Raw genomic sequence first — 27714 nt, 5'->3', positions numbered from 1 at the left:
ATATTTTTAAACACTGAGTTACAGAAAGGTTACAGGAGTTTCCCTTGGTCACAAAGCAATCTAGGCAGTGCTGGGATTAGAACCAACCAATGTATTTTCTGTTTTGCTTTATCCTTAGATCATGCTCCTTCCTTGTGTGCCCACCTTGTGTAGTATCAAAATGTTCTTAACATATTTTCAATCCTTTATTGATATCCACATACTGAAATGACAGAAATAATAGCATACGACTCCCAATTCCAATATAATTTTTATTTGGTTCCTTCAACTAAGGAGCTTTTGAGCTGTAGCATAATGTGATACATATCTGAACCCAAGACTTACCTCAGACACCCATGAACTTTGGTGCAGAAACTCCTATCTAATTTCAGAAAGACAAAGGTAGCCATTTCCTACTAAAAACCTTAAGAAAGAGACCAGAGTGTGTAAAGTTGTTCTTATGAATCACTTTATTCGTGGCATTACTTCTTACACCCTCATTTTTTTCCTGTTTATACAAAGACAGACCAAGTTCAATTATACCAGAAAAAGTCAACCACGATGCTCATTAAGCAGTTAATACACATACACACATACAAAGAGAAAATGGGGTGGGGGGAAGGCAGCAGTCTATCCGTCTCACTTGGCATGTTTATATGTTCTTTTTAACCATAAAAAAGGAAGCCTGTTTACAAAGTGGAGTGTCAGTAACATTGTGTAAAGGAACACTTATCTGAGAAACTTTGATCTTTTTCTGAAGCACCATTACTCTGAGACTAAAAGGCTAATGGCTCTTCGGGTGGGAGAAAAAGTTTTTCAACAAAAAAAAAAAGAAAGGAAAAAAAGAAGGAAGTTTATTGTGCTATCTAGTCGACACATTTAGACAATCCTACTACTCAGAAATAAGCTGTGGCAATGTCACTGATAGGCTTATCCCACATCCCACAGGCTGCTGAACACGGATGAAATAACAAGCTGTTGGGGCCTAGTGTAATGGGATAGTTGGGAGGTTGGTACTCTAGGGCAGGCCTGTTATCTCACTCATTTAAGTAATGGACATATTAATAGAGCTGAGAGCTAAACCAGACACATAGCCTGTCTATTGGATCTAATGTTTTTCATTTGCAGACTCTGGGCCACATTTTTCAATACTTATTCATATGTCTGGGCTCCTGGGTGCATAAGGATAACTTGTATCAGAGGGGGTCACAGGATCAGACCCCAAAATGTCTAGTGAAGATTGAAAAAGAATAATGTGTATGCTTCTCTTAAAATGATCCTGGACCTCTATGACCTGAAAAGAGACTCCTAATATCAGGAGGAACAGGAATACTGTTAGAACTACTTCATTTTAGGTAGTTTAGTATTTGTAAAAGAAAAAGGAAATACAAATTCCTTCTCGAGACTTTTCTCCTCAACTTACTGAGCTTCCCAGACGAACTGAGATTCTCAGCCATTCCAGTTATGAGAAAAGATTTCAGACTTCTATCCAAACTTGTTAACTTCTCCCTGAAAAAGATATTTTTAAAAAAAAATCCAGGAAAGATATTTATGGGAAAAAAATTATAAAAAAATAAACATAAAATTAAGCATAATACTTCATCACACACAAACAGCTCATGTCACTAGTCCTTAACTTACATGGATACTACTGCTCTCCATTTTAGGCCTCTGTGCCATTACTGTTCCTGAACTTCCTAATCTATTCTTTAAGACCCTGATCTGAAGCCTGTTGAGAGCAAGGATTCTCTCCAATGATTTCAGTGGTCTGTGGACCAGGCCTTAATGGCCAAATCCTTCTTTCATGTGCTTTACATTTTTGCATTTTGCTTAACGTCCTCAACTTCCATTGACTTATTTCTTATATATTATTTCACTACTGTTACCATGACACATTTATCTTTTAAAACATCTATTGTATAAATGTATACACACTCATACATACTTGCATCGGAAGACACAATATGTACCATAAGCATCTTTTTAACTTGTCTGTTTTGTCAGAGCAACCATTTTAAAAGATGGACTATAAAACATGAGTTCAGTGCAAGTGTGAAAGAAATTCCAGCAGCTTCAGAAAAGTGTGATTTATAAGAAAGTGGAGGAAATTAGACTAGGGAAGCAGAGTATGTTACCATCCTGTAACTGCTTTTCTTATTTTGCTATGTTGTCAGACGGTGGCCCATGTATAAAGTATATGTTTTAACTCAAATCTGCTAATGAATGATACAGCTGTTCTGTCACAAAATGGCAATTTATGCCTTCCTTTAAAAAAAAAAAAGAAGAAGAAAGAAAAACAGTTCTTAAGCCACCATATTTTTTGTGAGAGATAACTAAGGAGTATGTTATTGCAGGGTGTTTAAAATAGATGATATCACACTCGGGAACCAAGATGAAGTATGCTTCTATCTGCCATAGCCTTGAAACATTTACAGAGAGCCTTCTAATGGCGATTTAGTGCATATATAATAACACAGTACTTGATCCCCTCTAGGAAAAAATACCCAATACTCTCTTAACAACTGCAATTACTGTGCAACTCATATCTAAAATGAATAAACTGGGATTCAGGTCGTGAATAAAGTTTATTAACCAAGTTGCAAGGCTGTGAGAACATGTTCTCTCATCTTTTTGATCGTCCACGCTCATGCGAAAGTCAGTTTTGTCACCCCTCTCCTTTTCTACCCTCCTTAGGAGACATAACCATTTGCTAGAAGCCCAGGAGCGATTGAAATGCATGTGAATCAAAAAAAAAAAAGATTTTTTTGCATCATCCCTATCAATAAAGAAACTGCAGAACCATCTACAAAAAGAAAAAAAATTAAAGGCACCTTGCTAGTAATATGAACAGCGACTTGTTGTCAATACACATTCAGCACTTGAGCAGTGCTAGTGACATCTTGTGGTAAAAGAGAGTGACACTTCTTCTTTACACTTTCTCTGCAGAGCACAAGCTGTCCATAAACATCAAGCCATGTCATTACTCATACATCAGCAAGGAGACATCTGGGATTTTGATAACTGCTGCCAGAATCTACTAATGCAAACTGCTCTAACTTTTTCCCCCTTTCTTGGCTGTAACACCATTCACTACATTGCCAGCTTCTCCATCTCTCTTCAAAAGCCCTTGAATTGGAAACTGCTTGTTTTCTTTGAATCACAGTGTACCTGTTAAGTTAATGTTGGATTAAAAAAAACATTCCTTAAAACAGTTTCAAGGGAAACTTTGCAGAAGGAAGTGTTTGCCTTTATACTCCGTTTCCAGAGCCTTGCAGCAAGAGAGTTAAGAGAGTGACTTGCATTAACACACTTTCCCTCCATCAGAGCAGTGGGACTGAGGGAAGGAAAGGACACCCGCATCTTCTAATTTCTTATAGAAACCTAATTCTGATGTAAACTATTTAAAAAAAGCTGAAGGAGAATAATATAGTCTACCCAGCACCTGTCTAGTTTCTGGGTCATATTTGCTTCTGGGGAGAAGGCTTTATTTAGACAAAGTAGATGAGGATGAAATACCTTTTATAGGGCCAACATGGATTAGAATGCATGTGGGTTTTGGCTTATATAAGCCTGTCCTCAATGTGTTTTTTTATGTTGATGCTTACCAAAGTCTTTCAGATAAAGAACTTCATTCATGTCCTTGCTTCTTCCAGGAATCAACTGGAGAATCCAGTGGATGTGGGCCTCCTCTGGTAGAAAGTCCATGTGCCAGATGGGCTGAGACAGTTGTAACCACTATCAGAATCTATGCTGTGGGACAGCCCTATGGTAGAGATGGTAGGAAAAAATAAGAACACAAGTTTCACTCCATCAATGCAGGCCAAAAGTGGGAAGAGCTGGCTGGGGTGAACACCTTCTGCTAATAGGACTCATATAGAACCCAAGCTATAAACTATAGTTTGCCTTTTCTGATGGTATTCCAGTACTGCCATCTGCTCTCTCCAGAGAAGAAAGAAAACTGCTAGCACAGCTGCCTCCACAGGTGCAAGGAGATCTTAAATGCATTCCCCCTTACTTGCGCTAGGGTGAGCTAAGTACAGGATGTATAAATATAACGTGCATTGGGCTCTACTTAGCTGTCAGCCCATGTAAACAGAGTGGGCCAGATTCTGATACTTTCTACCTGTCTACATCTGCTCAAAGCAAAGTAAATAATCAGAATTCCCCATTCACAGTAATGGTAGCATTTTTACACACACGCGTGCGCACACAGAAACAAGACAAGGTGAAATTTCGAGGTGAAAATCAGGCCCCCTGCGTACCGGGAAAAAATGCATTCTTTGAAGTCAATGGTTTCATACTGCAGATTAATTTGGCTCATTTTCACTGCTCAAAAACTTTGTTAAAAGCAGAGTTAAGAGCGACCAGGAGCCTCACATCCCTGTCCACAGTGCGGCATACACCTACATTTTATTATAAATGTCTGAAAACCAGAAAATAAGGCGTTAGGAAGCCAGCTTCATCCCACACACTTAACTCTGCTTCCAGGCAAGAGCTACTGGAGAAAACAACAAAAGAATGTTTCAGCCATGGCCTCCCTAATATGGAGTAGGGTAGATTTGTACCTTATAGACTGACTAGATCAAGAGATGTATAACATAAGCTTTAAGAGCCCAAGCTCACTTCATCAAAAGAGGTGAAAGGAATGCTGTGTACATGCTATTTTACATATTGTGCTGTGTCCCACAGAATGGTGTTTATGAGATATTTGAATGCGCACATAGACATTTTAGCCTTTTTGTCTGTTGAATTTGTTGATGGCAACTGATTCTTAGGTGTACTTCATGTTCAAAATATATTCAGTGCTAGCCAGCATAGCAGCACTCTTACCGAGTCATCTTTTTTGGGTGCATTTGGGTGAACACAACAGTGTTCTTTCATTCATCTGCATGTACTTGGAATTCTCCTTGCTTCTTAAGGATCAATTTGTGCTTTCCATTGCTAACTATACCCCTGGCTTTACTGTGGTGAAGTGGTAATGCCACCCCATCACAGATAAAATTACTCCAGGATTTCCCTTTCAATATGGGGGAAAAAAAAAATCAGTGATTTTTAAACTTTTTTGTTGTTTTGATTTGTTTTGTGCAACATTTAATTTCTCTATAGCATTTGAAGAGGATGTTGTTTGAAGTTTAGTGTGATTGAGACTAATTTTTTTTCTAGTATTTGACATTTCCATTGTAACCCAAGATGCTACAGAACTTTTAGGGGTGACACTGGTGTGAACCCCTAGTTATGTAGATTGAATGAAATATTTTAGAAAGCAGTCCTTAGTCAGTATTTTAGAACTATTGTTTTCTACATTTTTATTTAATGATAAACCTGTTTTGACTGGTGAAAATATTGTGTTGCCACATTAACCAGCGTTAGAAGAGTGGTTTAATATAGGTGCACTTATCTGACACAACCCTTTTGATCATGTGGACTCTGATACAAGTTGAAGCTACTTGCTTTTCTTTGATCACTCTCAGTCCCATTATTCAAAAAACACAGGAGGAACCTATAGCATAATCACATTCTGAAGCTGCCACTTTTATCTTTCCTCCATTTAATTGTTGGCACTTTCCTTGACAATACCTCTGTGGCAAAATCTGAATATACCTGTGGATTTTAGACTACTTTGAAATAACATTTAATCAAAATGCTTTCTTCTTACAGCAAAACATTTAAAAGATCCTCTGTACAATAGACATTTCCAGAAAGCTGTAAGGGACAGGGACTAAACTCACAGTACATGAGTATTGTCCAGGATCAATGGCTACATTCTGACACATTTTGCTACCCAAGTACTCTAAAGCAGTGATTTTCAACCTTTTTTCATTTGTAGATCCCTAAAAAAGAGTGGAGGTGCGGATCCCTTTGAACTGTAAATATAGGTATTCATATACTTTTGATTGATCATAGTCGTTTTTCATGAACCCCTTAGACAGTCCGCACACCCCCAAGGTCCACAGACCACAGGTTGAAAACCACTGCTCTAAAGTCCGGCTGACTTAAAACATTCTGATTTTCAGCAGAACACCACTCTTGCCACCCAGGCACAAATGATTTTCTCTTGTTCCTCCATATGCCTACAGCTATATTATAGAACCAGCAGAACTATATATTTACTCTGAATATATAGTTTTTAAATATTACTTCCCCACAGGGGCTGGAGATTGTCAGAGATCAGTTCCATGTGGTCACATAAATGTGGGGAGGATCAGGGCTGCAGATGTGCCTGCAAAAACTTATAAACCATGATGTTTTAATGTGATTTACCAAGAGGGGATATATATTCAGGAATCTGTTGCTGAAATGACTCTCTCTATCCCTATTCCCATGAGGCATAGCAGTTTCAAGACAATTCAGGTATGCATGTCAATGTTAAAGCACTTTAAAAAACAGGTTGATAAGCAAGTAGTATCTCAACTATCCTGACATTACCACCCTACTAAAATATTTACTTATATTTTTAAAATACTTCTGTAGATACATATCCAGAATACTAGTGTCAGTGGATACAACATGTACCGTAGCTCTTCCTGAGAGCCATTAACTACCCAGAAGGAAGTGGACAAAGTCATGGGGGACTTTAACTACCCAGCCATTTCGTGGGAGGAGCGCTCAGCCAAATCTGAGTGGTCGCAAAGCTTTCTCTGGTGCGTGGATGACCTCTATCTGATGCAGGAAGTCTGTAGGCTGACAAGAGGCAAAGCGCTGCTTGACCTTGTACTGGCAACCGGGGATGACCTAATCAGTGACCTAACAGTCGAAGGGAAGCTGGGTGACAGTGACCATGAACTGATGACCTTCACCATCTGCCGGAAAGCTGGCAAGTCAGTCAGTAATACAGAAATCCTCGACTACAGGAAAGCTGATTCTGACAAGCTAAGGCAGCTTGTCAGAGAGGCCTTAAAGGGCCACAACCCAAAGGGGAGGGGAGTTCAGGACGAGTGGTTGCTCCTTAAGGGAGCAATCCTGAATGCGCAAGCAAAGTCCATCTTGGAGAAAAGGCAGCAGAAGGGCACAGCAGCCCCCTTGGCTCTCCAGGGAACTGGTGGACTTCCTGCATCTTAAAAGGAAGACCTACAAAGGATGGAGGACTGGAACCACCACCAAGGAGGAGTACTCTGCTCTAGTCCAGACCTGCAGAGAGCAAACCAGGAAAGCCACGGGTGCGATGGAACTCCAGCTAACTACAAATATCGTTGACAATAAAAAGTCCTTTTTCAGATATGTGGGGAGCTGGAGGAAAAGCAAGGGCAATATTGGACCCCTGCTAAACCAGATGGGGCAGCTGACAACCGATGCCCAGGAAAAAGCTAACTTGCTAAATGGGTACTTTGCATCAGTTTTTCCACCAGTCCCATGGGATGCCCCTGCCCACTGTGGGTCAGTGTGGCCCAGGTGAAGGAGATTCCTTGCTCTCCATCAAAGCCGACCTCGTGAAGGAACACCTTGACAGGCTGCATACCTTCAAGTCAGCTGGCCCTGATGGGTTATACCCAAGGGCACTTCAGGAACTGGCAAGCATCATAGCTCAGCCCCTGGCACAGATTTTTGAGAGCTCTTAGCGCTCTGGTGAAGTGCCCAAAGATTGGAAGAGGGCCAATGTCATGCCTATCTTCAAGAAAGGAAGGAAAGTAGATCAGGCAAACTACACGCCCATCAGCCTGACCTCTATCCTGAGGAAGGTCTTGGAAAATATCATCAAAGAGGCCATCCTTAACAGACTAGCTGAAGGCAATATCATGAGGGATACCCAGCATGGGATTGCTGTGGGTAGGTCTTGCTTGACCAATCTCATTTCCTTTTATGACCAGGTGACCTATGACCTGGACAAGGGGGAAGAGATTCACGTTGTGTATCTTGACTTTAAAAAAGCCTTCGATTTGGTATCCTGTGATCACCTCTTGGCAAAACTGGCTATCTGCAGCCTCAACCTCACCACAATCTGCTGGCTGTGGAATTGGCTCCGCGGTAGGACCCAGAGGGTGGTGGTTGATGGGAGCCAATCGTCTTGGTGTGCTGTGACCGGTGGGGTCCCTCAAGGCTCTGTCCTAGTGCCTATACTATTTAACATCTTCATCAATGATGTGGGCATTGGTGTTTGAAGCGGACAGGCCAAGTTCGCGGACGACACCAAACTCTGGGGTAAAGCATCCACACCTGAGGTCAGGAGAGTGATCCAGGGAGATCTTGACAGGCTCATGAAATGGGCAGATGAGAACCTGATGGTGTTCAGCACCGAAAAATGCAAGGTTCTCCACCTTGGGAGGAAAAACCTGCAGCATGCTTATAGGCTTGGTAGTGCTACACTGGTTAGCACTACAGATGAAAGGGACTTGGGGGTTATGACTGACCACAAAATGAACATGAGCCTTCAATGTGATGCCACGGCTAGTAAAGCAAGCAAAATACTGGCTTGCATCCACAGATGCTTCTCAAGCAAATCCTGGGACGTCATTCTCCCTTTGTACTTGGCCTTGGTGAGGCCGCAGCTCGAGTACTGTGTCCAATTTTGGGCTCCGCAATTCAAAAAGGATGTGGAAAAGCTTAAGAGGGTGCAGAGGAGAGCCACGCGCATGATCAGAGGTCAGGAAAACAGACCTTATGATGAGAGGCTGCGAGCCATGGGACTCTTCAGCCTGGAAAAGCGCTGGAGTGATCTGGTGGCCACCTATAAGTTTATCAGGGGTGTTCACCGGGATCTGGGGGAACGTCTGTTCACCAGAGTGCCCCGAGAGATGACAAGACCAAATGGGCACTAACTCCACCGCGACCGATTCAGGCTGGACATAAGAAAGAACTTCTTCACTGTCTGAGCCCCCAAGATTTGGAACAGACTGCCACTGGAGGTAGTTCAAGCATCCACTTTGAACACCTTCAAGACAAATTTGGATGTTTATCTTGCTGGGATCCCATGACCCCTGCTGACTTCCTACCCCTGCGGCAGGGGGCTGGACTCGATGATCCTTCAGGGTCCTTTCCAGCCCAAATACCTATTAAATCTATGATAAATCTTCTAACTTCTTTTTACTTAGAGAAAAATGTGTTGCATTGTATCTGGTGATGCACCTCCCTTTTCAAAATCCCAGATCTGCCCACAAATACAACCCAGTACAATGGGTAGTTTTTGCTCCAGCTGAAGGATTACTGAGGAAAAACAACTGACTATAGCTGTGTATGCAGATGAAAGGAGCAAGGAAAATTGAGAGATACATAGTAGTTTTGGTGCTGAATGTTACAAAAGGGTTTGACTATATGCAGCTCTGTTCTGGTATGTGATAAAAACTATTTTCCTTTTCCCGTTGTCCCAAGAACTGCCATGTCATAAGGAAGACAGCTGGATAACTAATGTGTAGATATCTATTATTTAGTGAGAGTTATTTGGATAAAATTATTTCTTTCCATATCTAGGAAGGAAACCATTTTTTTTCTTCCTACCATAAAGGTAACCATCTTGCTCTCCTTGATTTCAAAGAGAATTTTGTCACTGATTTTGATGAAGAAAAGGTTAGGACTTGCTTACGTCCTGTATCAAGCTCCATAAAGTAAATGGGAAACTTAAATGGGCTTTGGATCAGCTCTTACCAGAGAAGATTTAACATAGGCAAATGTATCTACCTAGATTTGAAACTGCATTCCAGGTAAGTCTTATAAGATGGTATGGAAGTAGAACTCCATTTCTCCCTCTCATTCCTCTGTGTGTATCATTCCTGTGTGTATCAGGAGGCACATCTACCTGATCAATTAATGTGCTTTAGGTAATGCCTATTAGATCTAGTACCTCCATTGTGAGGTACTAGAAAAATGTGCATTGACATATTTCAATGTGCATAAGCTGAAGAGCACAGTTTTTTTGTGATGCTTGCATGCACATTAAAATAGGCCAAGGTGCATTAAAGCCAGGGAAAGTAAAATCTACTGTTCAATAGGGTTGTGCGAAACACTATCATTTTGTCTTGACATCCATTTTGCCGTTTTGAAGGGACAGCGTTTCATTTCATCGTTTCATTTCAAAGCACTGTCCCATTTCGTTTTGTCGAAACTGTTTCACTGTTTTGATGCATTTTGACATTTTGCCCATAGGCTATAATAGGGAATCATGAAAGTGCCTAAAACTTTGTCATTTCTTGCCTGATTTGGATGAAAATTGCAGTGATGGTAATACCTTCTGAGTTCAGGAAGCCTGCCAAATTTCAAGGAGATAGGCACAGAGGTTTCCGAGAAACTGCACCTCAAACTATTCAAAACACAACTCCTGACACTTGGCAGCAGCGGCAGCCTTCTCTCATCCAGCACACAGATCTGGGGGCCCACACACCTAGGAGGGCTGCGGAGCTGTGCTGGACTCCTCGTGGGGGTGCAGAGCCACAGATATGTGCACCGGATGAAAGGAAGCTGTCTGAGAAGATTGCTGCTGCCGCCTGTCCCAGGAGGCAGTGGCAGCCTCCTTATCTAGTGTGCAGATCCAGGGGCTCACACCTCTGGGAGGAGTCCAGCACAGCCCCGCAGCCCTCCTGGGGGTGCAGGTCCCTGGATCTGTGCACCGGATGAGAGAAAGCTGCTGCTGCTGCCTGGGACTGGTACTGAAGCCAAGTAAGCCCAGCTTTGAAACTCGAAAAGTTTTGAAAGCCCTTATTTCGTTTCAAAGCTGTTTCAAAGTCTTTGGTTTTGTTTCAATGTTGCTGTTTCGACCTCAAAATGCCCCAATACAGCTTTGAAACAAAACACTCAGTGAAATTTCGCACAGCCCTACTGTTCAATGACTGCTACGTCTTTTTTTGGACTGTTATATGAATGTCTTTGAACAGGTCAAGTTAACTTTGCTGTTCCAAATTTGAAAATCCAGATGGGTTGTTCAATTGTGTTTGTTCTTATAAACCAGAAAGTATTTCAATTGCACAACTTGAAAAGTGACTCTTCTACTGATACTTTTGATTGGAATGAAAACTTCCAGAAAAGAAATGTAAAGTTTGCTTTTTAGGAATGTTATCATGTTCAAGAGGCAAATTGGTCTTCCAAGAATAGTCGTGAAAGTAAAACTCTCTCACTAACATTTGCAGAAAGTGAATACCAAAGGGTCTGCAGCTGAAAAAAAACCTGAAATGGCCATTACTCGCACAATATTTTGCATTATTTGTTAATATATTTTAAGTTACAGTAGGAAAAAGTCTCATGAACTTATGCTAGGCTTAACACACGAATACACACACACTCAAAGCATTTATTCATCTTTAGCAAAAAAAAGGCTATGAATTGAGGGATTATCATTAAGATTAACAATAATCAGTATTTGCATAGTAGTTTACACATTTGGTGTTACAGAGACATCAATTAATGCTCTGAACTACTCAGTCCCATTGCATATTTGGCATTGATGAGGCCGCAGCTGGAGTACTGTGCTCAGTTCTGGGCACCACAATTCAGGAAGGATGTGGATAACCTTGAAAGGGAACAAAGTAGGGCCACCCATATGTTTAGGGGCCTGCAGGATAGGCTTTATGAGGACAGACTCCAGGAACTGAGTTTCTTCAGCTTGAGCAAGAGAACCAAAAATTCTAATCTAGGCTCCATTATCAAATCCCTCTGTGATTTTGCCCAAATCACAGTCTCCCTACCTCAGTGTACTTATTCAGAGATAATACAACTTAATTCCCTACCTAACAAAAATGTTTGGGAGACTAAGGAGCTAATGTTATGTGACATTACTTGGAAAAGAATCATTGAGGCACTTCCTACCATAGTATCTAAGCTCTAAATGATCTTGAGATGAAGCTTGACCAGTAGGATTTGATCAGGTTTCTTATGTGGGTATGATTCCTTGGGCATCAAGGAAGATGTAAAAGCGCACAAGGAAAAAACTTTTCTTAGCTCTTTCTGCACAAAGCAAGGACATCATTCTCAACATGAAAAGCAGCTCTGGGTGTGGTGTCTTCCCTCTTCCTCAGTGGAAGAGAAGGGTGAGATTATGACTCAGATGTTAAGATTTAGTACATAGCCTCTGCCAGACTTGCAGCTAAAGGCACGACGGGATCTGATGCATGAGCCACACAATTGTGCTTCTGACCATGCCACACATGCATGGCAGGAGATGTGATTGTGAGACTGAGCATCAGATTCCATTATAGTGATCCCAGGCTCCCCCTGCACCAGCAAAGAGCAAGCTTCCATGGCAGGGAGCCCCATCAGCTGATCTGGGCTGCTAGCCATGGGGTGCACCATCTGCTCCCACTTTTGGGAGCCCCATCAAATGATCTGGGCTCCCAGCCTCAAGGATGCCTGGTATGCCCCCACAGCTGGGAGCCCAGATAAGCTGATGGGGGGACCCTAGGCCACAAGTTCAATTAACAGAGTAATAGGGACCAGCCACAAAGTCATTACACATTTTTTGTGGAATAACTTTATGACTTATTCCTTGTTTTATGACACCATTAATTGCTTTAATGTGTGGCCAAGTTACAATGTAAGACATGATTAACTGGGTAATCACATCCTAAGTGTAACGTTTGGCAGGGACCTAGTACAAACAAGTCTGTCCTTTCTTTCTTTTTTTCCCTGCTCATTTTTCTGGCCAACATATTTTGGTTCTTTTTCCCCAAAACATCTGAGAGGTTGAAGAGGTCAGGAACCAAGTACTACTAAGTGGGATCTAAATGTGTAAAAATAATAAAACAAAATGAATAGATACAGGTAAAATAATCCTAAAACAATGACAGCTCTCTTTATTGTAAAAGCCAAAGACTAACATAGATAGTAAAACTTTTAATCACCTCTTTCTACATGCAAAGTGCTCTCTCATTCAGTGTCCTGCAATCATGCCATGGCCAGTCAGAGATGATTTTTAAGAGTTTCATTTTGAACATAAAGCACTCAAGAATAGAAGGATGATACCTGGAAAGAGAAGTTAAAAGTTAAATGGCCAGATTTTCTACTCACGTTGGCAAAGATCAGAAGCGTGCACTTCGCAGTCAGTGGAATTGTAGTGGTGTGAAGGAGTTGAAAATAAGGCCCACACTCTTCACAAAGCACAAAGTATTGCCACTGGGAAACTAATTTTAGTTCTAGTCATAAGATGATCAGTGAGGAAGGCAACAAAGTAAAAATGGACAGATATAAAGTATTAGGTTTGAACAAATATAACAGTTGAATAAATGAACAGATATAAAGTTTGGTTCAGAGGTCACATACACTCACTATCAGTATCATAAAATTAGGAACAAAGGGCTGTGAAAAAAAGCTTAGCTTTAAAGTTGTCCAAAGCTTAGTATTTCCTGTTTATGGGACTCCTCTGGGAGTCTGGGGTTCCCACCATGATTCCAATCAGAAGTTTGTCTTTGATACAACGAAAATTCTTCAAATGAGAGATGTTTCCCTGATACACATTAGGTTTAACAAACTAACACTTCCTAGGAAATAGTTTGGTCAGAAAATTTCCAGTTTGATCTAGTCAGAAAAAGCCTGGATTTTCTAGTCCTTCCAGTTGCAATGTACCGATAATTTCACAAGCCCAGTGCTTTGAGTAAAGATCACAGAATCAAGCTTGGTTTGCCATTTACAATTTTATCTCTGTACTATTTAAACAAATGCAATCTGAAATTCTTGCAAGTCCCTATACTCTGTTCATGGACTGACCACAGATTGCTGTTTCACCTAACCCAGTGGTGCACCCTGCTTCTTTCTAACTGAATGTATCATAGGCAAGAGAGTGGTTCTGATGTTAAAGAAACAAGAGTAAAGGTATTTTGGTTTTGTTCTTACACTTAGTGCAGGCTCACAGTCTTGGGCGATTTACTCACACATTCTGTGCCTTAATTTACCCAAAGAAAGGGATAAAATTTAAACCGTCTTAATGCAAGAAGAGGGGAACCTGGCCCCATACAGAGGAAGATTAAATCGAGTCTGCTCCGCACATGAGCTGATGCACACTGCGCTGCGTTGCATGCAGTTGTGTGAGTGGCAAAATACACATCAGCATGCAGAAAATGGTGGTGGTGTGCTTTTGAACTAAATTACCTTTGATGCGTTTTAGTTCAATGGCACGCCAGTGTCATTTTCTCAGCGCTAACACACATTTCACCATTTATATAAAAGTATGCACCACTGTGCCAGGTGCTTTTAAAAGCACCCAGTGCTGCAGTGCAAGCATGTCTACAAATGCCCTGAGACATCCTAGAGCAGCAAAGGAGAAAAAGTTGACAACATGATGCTTCATGGAACAGATAAAGCTACAAAGACACGTTTGCAAGTGCAAATAGGATCACTCCAGGCACTAATATTCCCAAGGAATCAAGCCTACTTAATACAGCAAAGAGGCTGTAACACAAACTTCCTTTGAGTGAAACATTTTGGTAGTTTTATTATTTGTTAACTATTAACAATAATTATTTGTAGGGCCATTGGGCATTTGTTGTTCCAGGTACTGTGCACACAGAGAACAACAAGACACAAAGAGCCTGCTTGCAAAAGTCAATAAAAGAATACAATAAATTGATAGTGGACTAGTGGTAGCAGTGAGACAAACATAACATATGTCCTGAAAAACAAAATCAAATAAATACATATATGAGACTGAAATAAATGCCAATTTTTAAATTATTTTGAAAACTATACTTCTGATTTGATTTCAAAGTTCACACTGTACTCCTCACAAAGAGAGGTAGTTAAGTCATGTTAGTCTGAAATCAGGCAGAAGGCAGCATAAAGGTTCAGCTTATAGACTAACTGTATCAGAGATGCATACGTTTCATGAGCCACAGCTAACTTCATCCTCACAAAGTAAAGATCTGAAAAACAAAGGACCATGCCATTAGGAATAGAGTAATTGGCTCATGAGATTATATACAAGTAAGTAGGGGAGTGACTCCACTAATGTTTAATGATACATTTCCAAGCAAAATTCATTTGAATTAGATACTTCTAGAAACTCAGCAAGATGTCTTGAGCAGGAAACAAAAAGGTTTTGTCTTCATTCCTGTCCACTCTCTGAGCACTTGCTAAAAATCAAAACTAACAAACATACTAGCTTCAGAAAATAATGATAATTTGGCTGCGTCTTCTGCCCAGGTCTGAATTGATACCAATACTTAGATATGAAAGTTTCCATGTATGTAATAGGAGTTTAGAGACCATGGTGATGAGTGTGATATAAAAAGTGATAGATAGGTAAATAGACAAGTAGACAGATAAACAGGTATCTCTTTATCAGTCCTCTGAGCCATCCGGTTTCCCTGTGCACAGAGCAGACCCTGGAGGGTTGGTTTAAGGCAGTGGAACTTTTATATGATACAGTGTGTGTTGCATAAATATGTAAATAAAGAATAGTTCTCTAATCTTTCATATAGACTTTATATTCATTTTAAGGCCATGCTTTGTACTCCTTACTCAGGCAAAATTGTCACAGAAGTAAATGGTAGTCATGGCTAAGTAAACATAACTGCCCTTTACCAATAAAATAGCTGTATAAAAAATAACTAACTAAGTAGTAATGGGATTAAATTAAGCCAAAAAGAATTAGGCTGAGTATCAGGGGAAATTTCTAAACTAGGAAGTCTGCTAGGCTGTAGAAGGGAATAGACCCAATGCTGCATCCACATATACACGCACATATCCTAAGTACACAGGCTTCACATAGGAGAGGCAGAAGAATTTGGAGGCAAGCTGCATGACAATTGCTTTGTTGGCCGTGACTTGTCACTGCTCAGAGCACTGTATGTACAACAGTATTTTTTGGCTAGATCTGTGGAGCTCTATAGGGCCAGACATAAATCAATGGCAGTTATGCACCTATTTGCTTCTGTAGGCACTTGAATATCTTTGAGAACCCCAAAATATCAGATTCCTGACTTTACAGTGTCCCTGAGCTTTGTCTTTCTCCAATACCCATAGCAAAAAGCACTGCACACAACTCTGCCCTCCTTCCATGCAGTGAAACGTTTGCAGTAAAACGTTTAAAATATATTTCACAAATTGTTTAAAGCAGGGCTCTCCAACTTTGCAGCAATCAGGGGCTGCACGCTACACATGCTGCAGACCATGGGGCCGCACACTGCTCAGGGCATTTGCCCTCCAGGTGATCCCCCATCTACCATGCAGGCAGCCCAGTTCCCCACTGCCATGCATGCAGCCTCACCCTGCTTCCAACCAGGCCCACTGCACAGGCAGCTCCCTTCTCTGCTGCTGCATGCTGAGCAGGAAGCTAGCTCCCCTGCTACATGCACTGCAAGGACAGCTCCCCCAACCACACATGCAGCATGGATAGCCCAGGGCCCCCCTACCTTGCTTTCCTGCCTGCAGGAGTTGGGACACAAAACAGAAGCCAGGGAGGGAGAGGGAGTTCAGAGTTTGATGCTGCCACTGCATCAAAACAATGAGGGGGCTCAGGGACAGGAGCACACAGGCTGCAGGTTTAGCCCCTTGCGGGCCACAAGCAGCCTATGACCTGCCAGTTGAACAGCCTGATTTAAAGCAAAAGGGGGCTGGAAAAAAGCACTACAGACTGTGAGGACCAGTCCTGCACCACTAGGAGACTGATCAGGGTAACCCACTAATAATTTCTCTTTTCTCTCTAATCTCTCCACTGACCCAGAAATAAAGGTTTTTCACACAGCTAGAGCAGAATTGTTAAAATGAAATCCACTGATGTAGAACTCAGCTCTGATTCTGGTTTGTTATGGGAGTATAACAGATCATTTCTTGCAAAAACCTATGGATAATCTTGCAAAATATCTATTAGCAGAAATCCTGTGCTGCTAAAAACAGTCTCACATTGCTTATCCCACTAAGAACGCAGCCTCATTAAAGCTTGCAAACTAGCCTACACATGGTTGCTTCTATCAGCTTTCCAAGAGATTCCATATAAAGCCTGTATCCCAACCATTTTTAAAGCATTCATTTTAATAATTTTACTTCTTTGTGCAGATATTTATTCAACTTTATCTTGTAGGGGGTGTTAGCTATGGGTCGACAATGAAATGAACAGTAGTGCACTATTTGCTAAAATATTAAAAAGAACCCATTACTTTTTTGTATCTGCATTGCAACCATCACCCATTGCACACTAGTTTCCATTTTTCCTCTGTTTAGGTGTAAATAACACTTCATGTGTATGATGCTCCCCCTTTCATATTCATTACTGTCATAGATTTGAAAAGAAAAAAGCAGAGGTCATTTATTAGAGGTTACTTTTCATGCAAAACACCCTGTGGTTGCTGTCATTCAGAACTACTTAGTCTACGCCCTCAGTCATCTATTAGCAGGGCTTCAGGTCATAACCTTTTGTGGCATTTGGAATTCCAGAACCTCTGATTAGTGCAGTATTTACATATCCTTCAGAAAAAAATGTTCCTCTATAGAAATGCATGAAGTGTTGTAAATGTGTTTGGCCTTTTGTCTGGAATACATATGAACTCTGAATTCAAAGTAGGGTGCATTAAACTATATTTGTTTGTCATGTTATAGCTGGGCTCATAATTGGAGCACAAACAGAAGGCAGTCTCTGATACAATTAACAGACACCACTTATATGAACTACCTTCAGCACTGTGATCCCGTTTTATATTTTTCTCAATCAAGGGAATATCTGTGCCTGCTGCAGCTTTGATTTAATGGCTTCTGCAGGGATCCAAATAGTGAAATTTTACTGGAAGTTGCAAGACCTTATTGAATTATTGCATCAGCACATGCTAGAAGATATCACCAATCATGTACGTTTTGATCTCTGATAACACAGAAACATCATTCATTTGCATTGCAGAATCAATATATGTTATTTTTTGTTGGATTTTGGACATTAAGCCAAATTACATTGTTCCTATAACAGAAACAGCATGACTGACCCTTATTATGACTGATTGGTTGATTTAATTGATTTAACTTGGTAGGAAGGAGATGTTAAGTGATATTAAGCAGATTTCCCAGAGGTGCTTGGGGCTTTTATCATAGTTTCTTATGTATTTCAAGGAAACTGTTTTTAACCTGGAAGAATGTTCACAGCACATGACAAAGACCATAGAGAATACGCTACATGCCCAAAAGAGAGTGGTTGAAACGAAATGTGGAATTTAAATCACCCAAATAAGGAGAAAGTTTGACTACGGATCTGGCTGAGTTCAGAACTGCCTCCCTCCCCGCATTACCTTTATTCAGTTGTTTTATGGTAGACTTGAGTTTTAGCGTCCATGGTAGAAATACCTGGCAATCTTAAAGACTGGACTCTTCTGTAGACCCACAGAATAGGTACAGAACATCCGCTGGTAATTTACATTGAAGTCAGTGCATAATCCGCTGCTCCCCTTTTTGAGGAGAGGAAATTAGCTTCTCAAACTGGTGTATGCAGAGCTTTGCAAGGGTAGAAATGGTATAGAAAGTATACACCACATTAAAAAAAAACAACTTGATTTCTTTTAGCCAATTAACCAGATATTTCAGATATCTTTCAAAAGCAAACTCATCCTAGTGATTGTTTGGTTTAGAATGAAAAGACTTTGGAAATTATGTGCATGTCTCTTTGGAAATTATGTGTATGTTTAAGATGAAAGTTGATTAATTCATGGGAAGAATGGTCTGCCTCTTATTTACCATGATGGGTAAGGTCAGAATCGAAATGAACACCAGTCACTAGGAGGCATTGCATTTTGGGCCTAGGTCACCCAGAATAGTTATGATGACGTGTTGACTGCATTTCCAGTCTCATTTAGCTTCTGCTAGTATCTGCATCTGAATCAAATATTCTCAACTAAGTTAAAAAAAAATTAAGCTTTGGTCAGCTTTTACTGTAAAAACAATACTACACACTTTTATAGGATCTGATCTATAAAATTAGGACCCATTGTTGTTTTTCAAGACTTCCTGAAGTTTGTGGGGTTTTAAGTTCTGAGGTTTTCAAGTTGGAACAGGCCTTAAAATTTGGATCTGCCTCTAGATTCAGTTCTGGATCATTTTCCACCCATCCTGATGTTCAGCAGGACTGGATTTTGGTTTTGATTATCTTGAGTTTTTAATTCTGTTATTCTAACAGAAATATGCACACAAGCAAAGGACAAAAAAGAGTTCAGTGGATGCCTTACAGGTATAGGACAGGTTAGATTTGTATTGCTCTTTATTTCCTGGCTGGTCTATAGAGTTTGCACAAGAGCTACCTAAACATGGAAGCCATAATTCATTTAAAAACCACAACTGGGACATCTCTGACAGACATCTTTGGGCTGAGAGTCCCTTTACACACTCAGGAACAGTCAATTAATGTTTCTATGATTGCCGAATTCTCATATTTGGAAGAGAAGCCATGAGTGTGCCCCACCCTGATGCTGGATTTCCTTCTGAGGTGAACCACACACAGCAAAAAAGGGAATGGAGGGACCCTTTAATAAGGAAAATTGTCTCTCTTCTGTAGCTGCTGTTTGAAGCAAGTCCTGTAGTATCATTGCCCAGCAAAGGAGACAGCCAGCTGCAGAAAGGATGGGAACATATTCATGTGAGCTCCCCTTTGCTTAGAACTGCTCCACAATCCCTGGCTAAACAGGAGGGATTTTTAATTTAGCAAGCCTGCTTTCAATTAGTCAAGCTGTCGCACAGCCATGATACCTGAGGCCTACCACAGTTTGTTCGGCTGCAAAAGATCTTCAATGTTTCCTGTTGCATAGAACATTAAAATATTACACCCTGGGCTGTCTTAGGTGGTTGTGAATTGATATAATCAATTGCAACAATGAAAACAGCATTTTAAACACAGGAGTTTGATGAAAAGCAGAGTGCGCCAACAGACATAGGGCCAACTGGGTCTCCGGAAAAAACGTTCTGGTTCCTGGCTCTGTCACTAAACCCTCTGTTTGAGCTTTGGCAATCTACTTTACTTCTGTCTTATGCCAGATCCCAGAGGCTTACCTCAGCACTTCTGCACCTTGGAGAATGGCAGGACATACACCACCATCAGTGGCTGGGCTGCTGACTGTAGTGGCAGCAGCTGGGCCAGAACTACAACAGCTGCTATTTTTGCAGACCGCTCCCCAACTCTGCATCCAGGGCTGATGCCCTGGTCACCCCATCTTACCTTACCTGGTCACCAAAAGGCATTTAGGTGAAGGGAGGCATTCAAATAACCTTCTGGATCTGACTCCAGCAGTTTGAGGTAAGTACTATATATTTATGCAGTAGCTTATACTGTGAGACCTCAAGGCACTATTGTCAAACTGTATATACTTTTAATACACCAAGTACTGCTGTATTTTCTCTCATACATAAACCAGCTCCCTAAGAAGTCTCTCTTAAGGTTGTCTGACCCACACAGAATCATACTGCTTCAATTCCTGTAGCACTGTACAACAACTGTTGCATTACTATTTAAGCAGCTGAGGGAGTCAGTTAGACTTAATGGCTCATTGTTCTTCACTCTGGAGGTATTAATGATTTTCTCTCCTTTTTTAGTGATCTTTATATTCCACTAATCAAGCCCTTTCTTAGGGATGTTTTTCTGTCCGATAGCTTCCTATTTCACTGCTTTGGAGATTCCTTTGTTCTTTTCAAAATCATAAATGTACTCATGGAGACTAGTCTTCAGCAACAGATAGGGTTTTAGCTTCAGTTAAATGGGAAAGAGAGGGTGACTCAACTGAAGGGTCTTTCCCTGCTTTATGCACCCATAACTTTGGAAAAACAACTTTTTTTCTTCATTCTTCTTTTCAAAAACAAGGTATGTATTGGAGCATGTTATATGCAACAAAGTATGGTATTTTATAAAATAGCTGTGCCCAGAGCCCAACATCCAAATTAAATTATAGGTCCCCAGCATGCAAAGCTAAAGTCAAGCTTAGATAAAATCTGAAATTAAGTTGGTAGTAAAGAAAAGGGGACCAAAGGTGCACAGACACACAACTAAAATCTGGTTAGTTACCTGCATGGCGCTCACTACAGTAATTGTGCAGACTTTACTATAGAAAAGAGTGTCAGACAAGGGAATGAAGTGGAAGGTGATTGTTAGATATGTTATTTTGCCTTGCAAATACATTTGTCAGTGGAATACACATATGTATTCCATAACAGAGTTGGGATCTCAAATGATTCATTTTTTATTTGATTTTGTAGTTTACCACTAAGATATCATAATATTAATTTTTAAAAGCTAACAGAAATGAAAAACATCTGAAAAATCACTTTTAATTTATCTCCGTCACTAATCTCTCTCTCTGAATGCTCACAGAACATTCCATGAAAGACACAATAATGCCATTTTTAGTGGGTGTCTAAATTTCCAGATGCTGAGAGAAGGCACATTGTGCTTCTGCCTATAATAATAAAATGGATACCATCATCCCTAAGTATCTAGATCCTTGCTTTTTCAAAGTGGTGAAATCAGCACCACAATAAGCCTTTTGCCCAGAGTTGGAAAAAGGCAGCTGTGGCTGTATGCAACTGTATCCAATTTAGTTCTCTCAGAGACAAGTCAGGAATAATTAAAAACAAATAAACAAAAAAACCCTCTCCTTTAACTCAAAAATAGAGCCTTATTTTTAATTACCTAAGCAGTATTCGTGTTGCACTGGGAAGTAAAGATGGACATTGGTAAAATAGTGTTCAGTAGTGTTCCTCTGTAAGTGAAGTCTTATTGCAGCATACACTGAAAATGTGTTAATTCCTACATTTATTACCTATGGACAAAGTCTCCTTGGCCAGAAACTCGCCAACACTGGCCTATTAACTTAACATGTCTAAGACAGATTATGAACAGAACGATTGCAGAATCTAACTTGTTTGTTGAAGACTAAAACCCAGATTTTAGCCTATAATAGTGCGTCCTTGTATTGCTCCAGAAAGGCATCAAAAAAGGATTAGCCTGATGCAAAAGCACCCTCAACAAGCATGGGACTAGTATGTGAATCAATGGGTGACATTTCAAAGAGATGAGAGGCACAGTCTGAGCAAGATGCACTCCAGTAATGCATGACTGACGAAACAGCCCTCTGGGTGCCATTCCAAGTCAGCATATGTGGCTGTTCTAAATTATTCCAGTAATAGAACTTGTTCAGCTTTCCTGGGAACTGGAAGACCTCAAAAGGAAAGCCTCGCTCCTATATTCAGATTTTACGTTGACTGCTGCATGGATTAGAACTGAAAGATGTAAAAATAATAATAATTTTAGTGGGTCTTGGACCTATCACAGTTCTCTCTAACCAGCCTCAAATCCTACTGTCAAGTGCATATACCTACTAACTTGAGCAAATAAACATCATACAAGCTACATTATTTCATCGCATTAATGACAAAAGTCAAATTCTAACCACTGTGTAAGAGAAAACAATAACAAGACTTAAATGCCTACAGAACATTTCCTCTCCTCTATCATACTACTTAAAATCTAGATGTTTTTGGGGGTAAGAGAAAGAGAAAAGCAATGGATGTTTTAAAACTCTAAGACAAACTGTTTGGAAGGTTTGACATACAGGGGGGAGTATTTTTAAGGATGGAGTGCAGTAGTTATTTATTTCCTGTACCAACAACATTTGGAGTGGAATATAAAAAGTGAGGCAGTTTGTGCCTGTAGAAAGCCCCTGTTTTGGCACCCCATCAGCACAAGCTGATGTGTACCATTTCTCTTTTTCTCCCCATTTGAACTGGAACTCATTCAAATATTTTCCTTACACATGTAAGTATAATTATTTCTAGCCCTGCTTCCAAATGAAAGTGACTAATTCTGTACAATATATAGATTTGATAAAGTTGACTGAGCATTACAGTTAAGGAGGAAAGACAGTTTATTATTTTATACACTATATAGGGTTCCTTATATGGCTGAGGCCTGAAAAATGCATTTAATTCAAAAAAAGATTTGTTCTTTCATTGGACAATTATTCCAAACTGTTTTGCCATGGAGAAAAGTAATCCTGCATATGTTTTATGAACATATGTATATATTTTTTGCTTTTGCTGAAATATTTGCTTGATCAACCCTTGATAGTTTCAGAAATAAATATGAATGCATTTGCTTAAAATAACAAAACCACACACAATACTTAACTCATTACGATGATTTAGCTTTGGTTCACTATTTCTTTTGGCTGAAGACTCTGGATGAAATCCCATGTATACAATCTTACATTTTATACCAATACTTTTACTTCAGGTTATAAAGTAATCTCTGTCAGAGACTGTGCCCTAAGTAGTTTAAAAAGGCATCTGCTTATGGAATGTTCTTGTCAAAAGGACATGTGCAAAATAGATTATAAAAACTAAATTTGATTACTGCATTATGCTTTATGTATGTTATTGCAAGGAATTATCCAAGACAGTAAACTCGGATCCCCCACTACACTTAAAAATGAACACAGTTGCTAAGCAAAGTGTTGTAACCACAATTATAGAAAATAATAATGCAACTTATTATAAAAAAAAAAAATCAAAATGTGTATCCTTTTCTTGCTCCTCCTCCTCTTCTCTTACACACACAGAAGCGAAAACTACTAAGCTATAAGTTCAATTTAAAGAAATCCTAAAAAATATATATTATTACATCTTTGTAAAGACCCTTGTGCTGCAAACTTTTACTGGCTTGTTAAGGCAAAATGAACGGTCCTTTGTGGAATCCCTCCTTAAATAACTTAAATTTATGTCCATCTACTTCATGACACACTTGGATGTTATTGAGGCAACCAGCAGTGTGACGTAAGTGTTGCATCTCTGAGGGTACTGAAAATGGTTTTCTTATTGAAAAGCATAAAGGGCCAGATTCTGTCATATTTACACACATGACCCCACACATGGAATCATACCTGTGAACTTTACTCAAGTAAAATATTGCAGGAGCAATTGCCAAAACAAGGGAGCTGGCTTAGTTTGTTTGGACTTTAGAACATGGTTCTAATTTTGCTTGTTACGGATTATTATCCTCTGCTGCCAGCAGTTGCTTTGCATCTTCCCCTTTCTGTATACTAGGTTTCATAAATATATATTTATGCATGCGTGTATACATCTATATATATAGGTATATATGTATATGCATTTCTGAAATGTATGTATTTCAGAAATCTAGTATAAAGCAGGGGGGAGATGCAAGATGGAAGGTGAACCATCAGTTAGAAACCAAGTTAACCTGTTTTCAAAGTAATGGTTAGTAATGGTGATCATTTCTTTATTCAAAGGAGATGTACAGAAGTATTGCCTTGGCTATTTTAAATTGCTAAGCTATACCCCATGCTGTCTGCAAACAACAGTATGGAGCAATCCACAGTAGATGCTGAATATACTATGTAACGGAGGTCTCCCTGTCTAACCAGAACTAACTCTTTTCTTTAATAGAAGAGAAATAATGAGACAACCTCACAGCATTTTAGTCCACTTCTTCCCCATAAAAGGTCTCAAAGAAATGCAAAGTACCACTGAAGAGTTCAAAGAGATACCTCAGAATGTGACTGCACATGCAAGGCATGCTGGCATATTCAAGACTTGATAGCTCTATTGGAAAAAACAGAAATAAAAAAGGTTCTGCATACACAATACAATACACAATATCTAGTTCTACTCTCTGGAACTCAATGCATTCATTTTGGTCACTGAGCAAACTAAGTCCCAGTGTGCAACACATACAATAAATCTATCTAGTTCTTCAGAGAAGCTGATTTCTAGAGAAGCTAAAAATTACTTCATGTAAATGATGCAGAGGCTGATGCAGCTGAATTTATAAATTGGGTTGAAAAGTTTGACATGTGGAATTAGATTATGCCTATAATGCATCACTAAGTAATTGATATGTACATTATACGCAAAGAGGGAACCCAGTTAACTCAACTGTAACTTTTTTTTTTTGGCAGAGTGTATAACTTGGCCATCACTTTGTTGCTAGGTGAACATGTAAAAAAAAAAAAAAAAAAAAAAAAAGACAAGAGATTTCCTAGTTTATTAGCTGAATAAAAATGTGTCTTGTAATTGAGTGGTTCTTATAAAGAAAAGCACAATGGAGTAGATAGGGACATACTAAGGCATTTTCTAGCCTGTATAGGAAAATAATTTTGGAAGTTTCACTTTTTTATCGTTCAAGAATTGCAAAAGCTCATGTTTAAATTCATTAAAATATCAGCATCAAAGGTGGGGGGAAACCTCAAGATTGTCAGTCTTTTATCAGTTAAAAGAAAAATATTTAGAGAGTTCACAAAAGGCTACTAGGAGTGAAATAAAAATCCTTCAGAAAAGAAATCTCACTTTTATAACAACTATTCAAGCATATTTCAAGCCTTTTGGTGATGATCTGCATTTATTTCAAAGAGACTAAAGCATTGCCTCCATAATTACTGCAATGTCTGCGCTGATCCAATGCCGATTACAGTTCAGAGTCTTAAATCTCTGTAATCTGTCTGAAATGTTATTAAATATTAGATTTTTGTGTGATTTGTTTTCTTATCACTTTACTTGTAACTTTACTGCCACTCACTGCCATGAGACCTTGAGCATGAGGCTGCTGCTTTAATCTCAATTTGTTACACTAAAAATGCAAAATTAAAGAAAAGTGAGGAAAGTTTAATATTACCAAGGAATGTGATTGATAATATTGTGTCATTTTTTAGTTTTAATATTATAAACTGAATTTTATGTTCCTCTACCCTAACAGTGACATATTTAACATTTTAAGACTGGATATAATAATTTTATGGGACAAAATGGGTATTATTAGATGATTATACTGTAGTACTTTGTCAAATCCTTGTATATTAAATACAAAAAAACTGTAATAAAATAATGGTGAGAACCTGACTTCTACTAAGAGAAGAAAGATATCCATCCTTAAATCTCACCCTTGCTTTAAAATATCCCAGAGGTCTCTGGCCAGTGCAAGCTGCAATGTACAATACTTGATGCAACGTCTAACACATGGGGATCAGGGACAGTGAGAGTTTACAACATAGTGGCAGTTTTAATTTGAGAATGACAAAATAGGAGACATTTTTATATCCCTATGACTTCTGCTTTGCTTCCAGGCAGCTCCAGTTAAATATATGCCATATGGTGTCCAAAGGATGTATATCAAAGTGGGACACACTTGAGCGTGCTATAAAATAGCACAGAGGCAGCATGGTATGGATCATGCTCCTCATGCATTTTCTGACTGGACATCTTTAACTAAAGACCTTCTCTTCCTTCTTCAGATTCCTTGAAATAATCAGTTGGGCACATATCCTCCTCCCTGCTTTCAAGACTCTCTTAAAATCTAATCTCACTTCTGACTTGCTCCCTATGATGACCCTGACTGGTTTGTATAAACATTTCCTTTTCTTGTTCCTTTTCCCTAACCTCCATCTACTTGTGTCTCTGTGTTTCCATCCTGACAAAGTGGGCTACTATATAAATATTAAAAATGTAATGGATATTTGACAGAGGGCACTTAGACATCATGATGATGTCAATACAGGTATACATATTTATACATGCATTTTTATTTAAATTAAGGATTTCCCCCCCTTCTGAACAAAGACTAACTTAGAACTAACTTTTGTGGATGAAGTACAGATTTCTGACTTATGTCTAAACATTGATGAAACTCAGCTACAGCAATGGTATTGCTACCATATGCTACATATAAATGCTCCGAACAGTGCAATATGAGGTGGCACAATTACCTATATAGTTATATCTGTGACATGTAAATGTGTAAATGGAAAGGACAACACTAGCTCAACATGCTTTGGCAACTAGTGACATTTTCACATTGTGATACAAACTGTGCAGTTTCATTGTGCTTTGTCTGCCAGTGTCATTTTTAACCACTATCCAAGCAACATTCCTCCTTAATAGTCTATCCTTAAAGTGCACATAATAAAATGAGGCCGCTGAGATTTGTACACGTCTGGCTCTCTCTACTGATTATAATTCACTAAGTAGAAATGCTGCACAAGGTCAGTTTATGTGGAAAAATCCATATCAGCAGAAGCACAAGTTGACCCGCTTTTCAGGGCAAAATGATAGCATTTGGAGTAGATATACTGTATAGATGAGTAGGGTCCCATAACAAGAAAGGTAGTTGTAGAAGAGAATACCACAAAATACTATATGTAACTATATATACAGTGTATATACACAGTAAATGCCTTATAGTAGCACACCACAGGTTTGTTTAGGGAGCTCTTCTTAGGAAAGTGATCATCAAGATTGTAGATGCACAAACATTTCAGATTACTAAATTAGCAAGAATACGAGACTTGGAGTTATTCAAATATATAGTAATTGCAGGGAAAAATTAAGATTCACAGTCCCCAGTGTGGGGCTGTGGTACTGGGGACCATTACATTTGACATTCATAAAAGAGTTAATTTTGAAATAGGCAGCTTTAAAGAGCTATTTAAAATGGTGCGATAGCCACATCCAATAAACTTTGATTCTGGTGTTATAATGCCTCTAACACAATATCGTACTGGAGAACTGTATAGTCAGTGGTGTCCTGCTGATGAGATTTCTGGGCAGAGTTCTATGAAAAGTCCCTCTACCAAATGCAGTTCAGTTAAAATGCTAGTAATAAGCCCAGTTGTAATTTCTCTGTCTTGCCATTGGCTTCTCATCCCAAGTGAATGTCCTAAGCTACAAAAATGGATACTCAGGGCTAAATTCTTCCCTGGTTTGTTTCTATCAATGGCAATAGAGTTAAACCAGAGACGAGTTTGGCACTTGGTTGTTCTGCATGCAATTTAAATCTCTTAGCAACAATAGCAAACATTAAGGGCTCATTATATTCAAAATTACTGAGAAAGAAAACTAGTCCTCCCATCCAAAGCT

At 39.5% G+C, this 27714-nt stretch overlaps 1 protein-coding gene across 3 annotated transcripts in view; it reads right to left on the bottom strand.

The window, feature by feature from the left end:
• ZNF516 (zinc finger protein 516) overlaps positions 1–27714 on the bottom strand; it is a 210666-nt gene that overhangs the window by 8564 nt on the left and 174388 nt on the right. The window contains exons 6-8 of one of the 3 annotated variants that reach the window (XR_016441375.1): positions 12738–12858; positions 3585–3742; positions 437–1488 (exon numbers count right to left, since the gene is read on the bottom strand). The gene's annotated coding sequence lies outside the window, so the exon portion shown is untranslated. Of the gene's footprint in view, positions 1–425; positions 3743–12737; positions 12859–27714 lie in introns of those variants that run through there. The other 2 variants (XR_016441376.1, XR_016441374.1) reach the window with 2 other exon arrangements.

This window comes from Crocodylus siamensis, chromosome 3 (assembly GCF_052110815.1).
Source record: "Crocodylus siamensis isolate JL-2025a chromosome 3, ASM5211081v1, whole genome shotgun sequence".
NCBI lineage: Eukaryota > Metazoa > Chordata > Crocodylia > Crocodylidae > Crocodylus > Crocodylus siamensis.
This window is presented reverse-complemented; position numbering and strand designations above follow the sequence as displayed.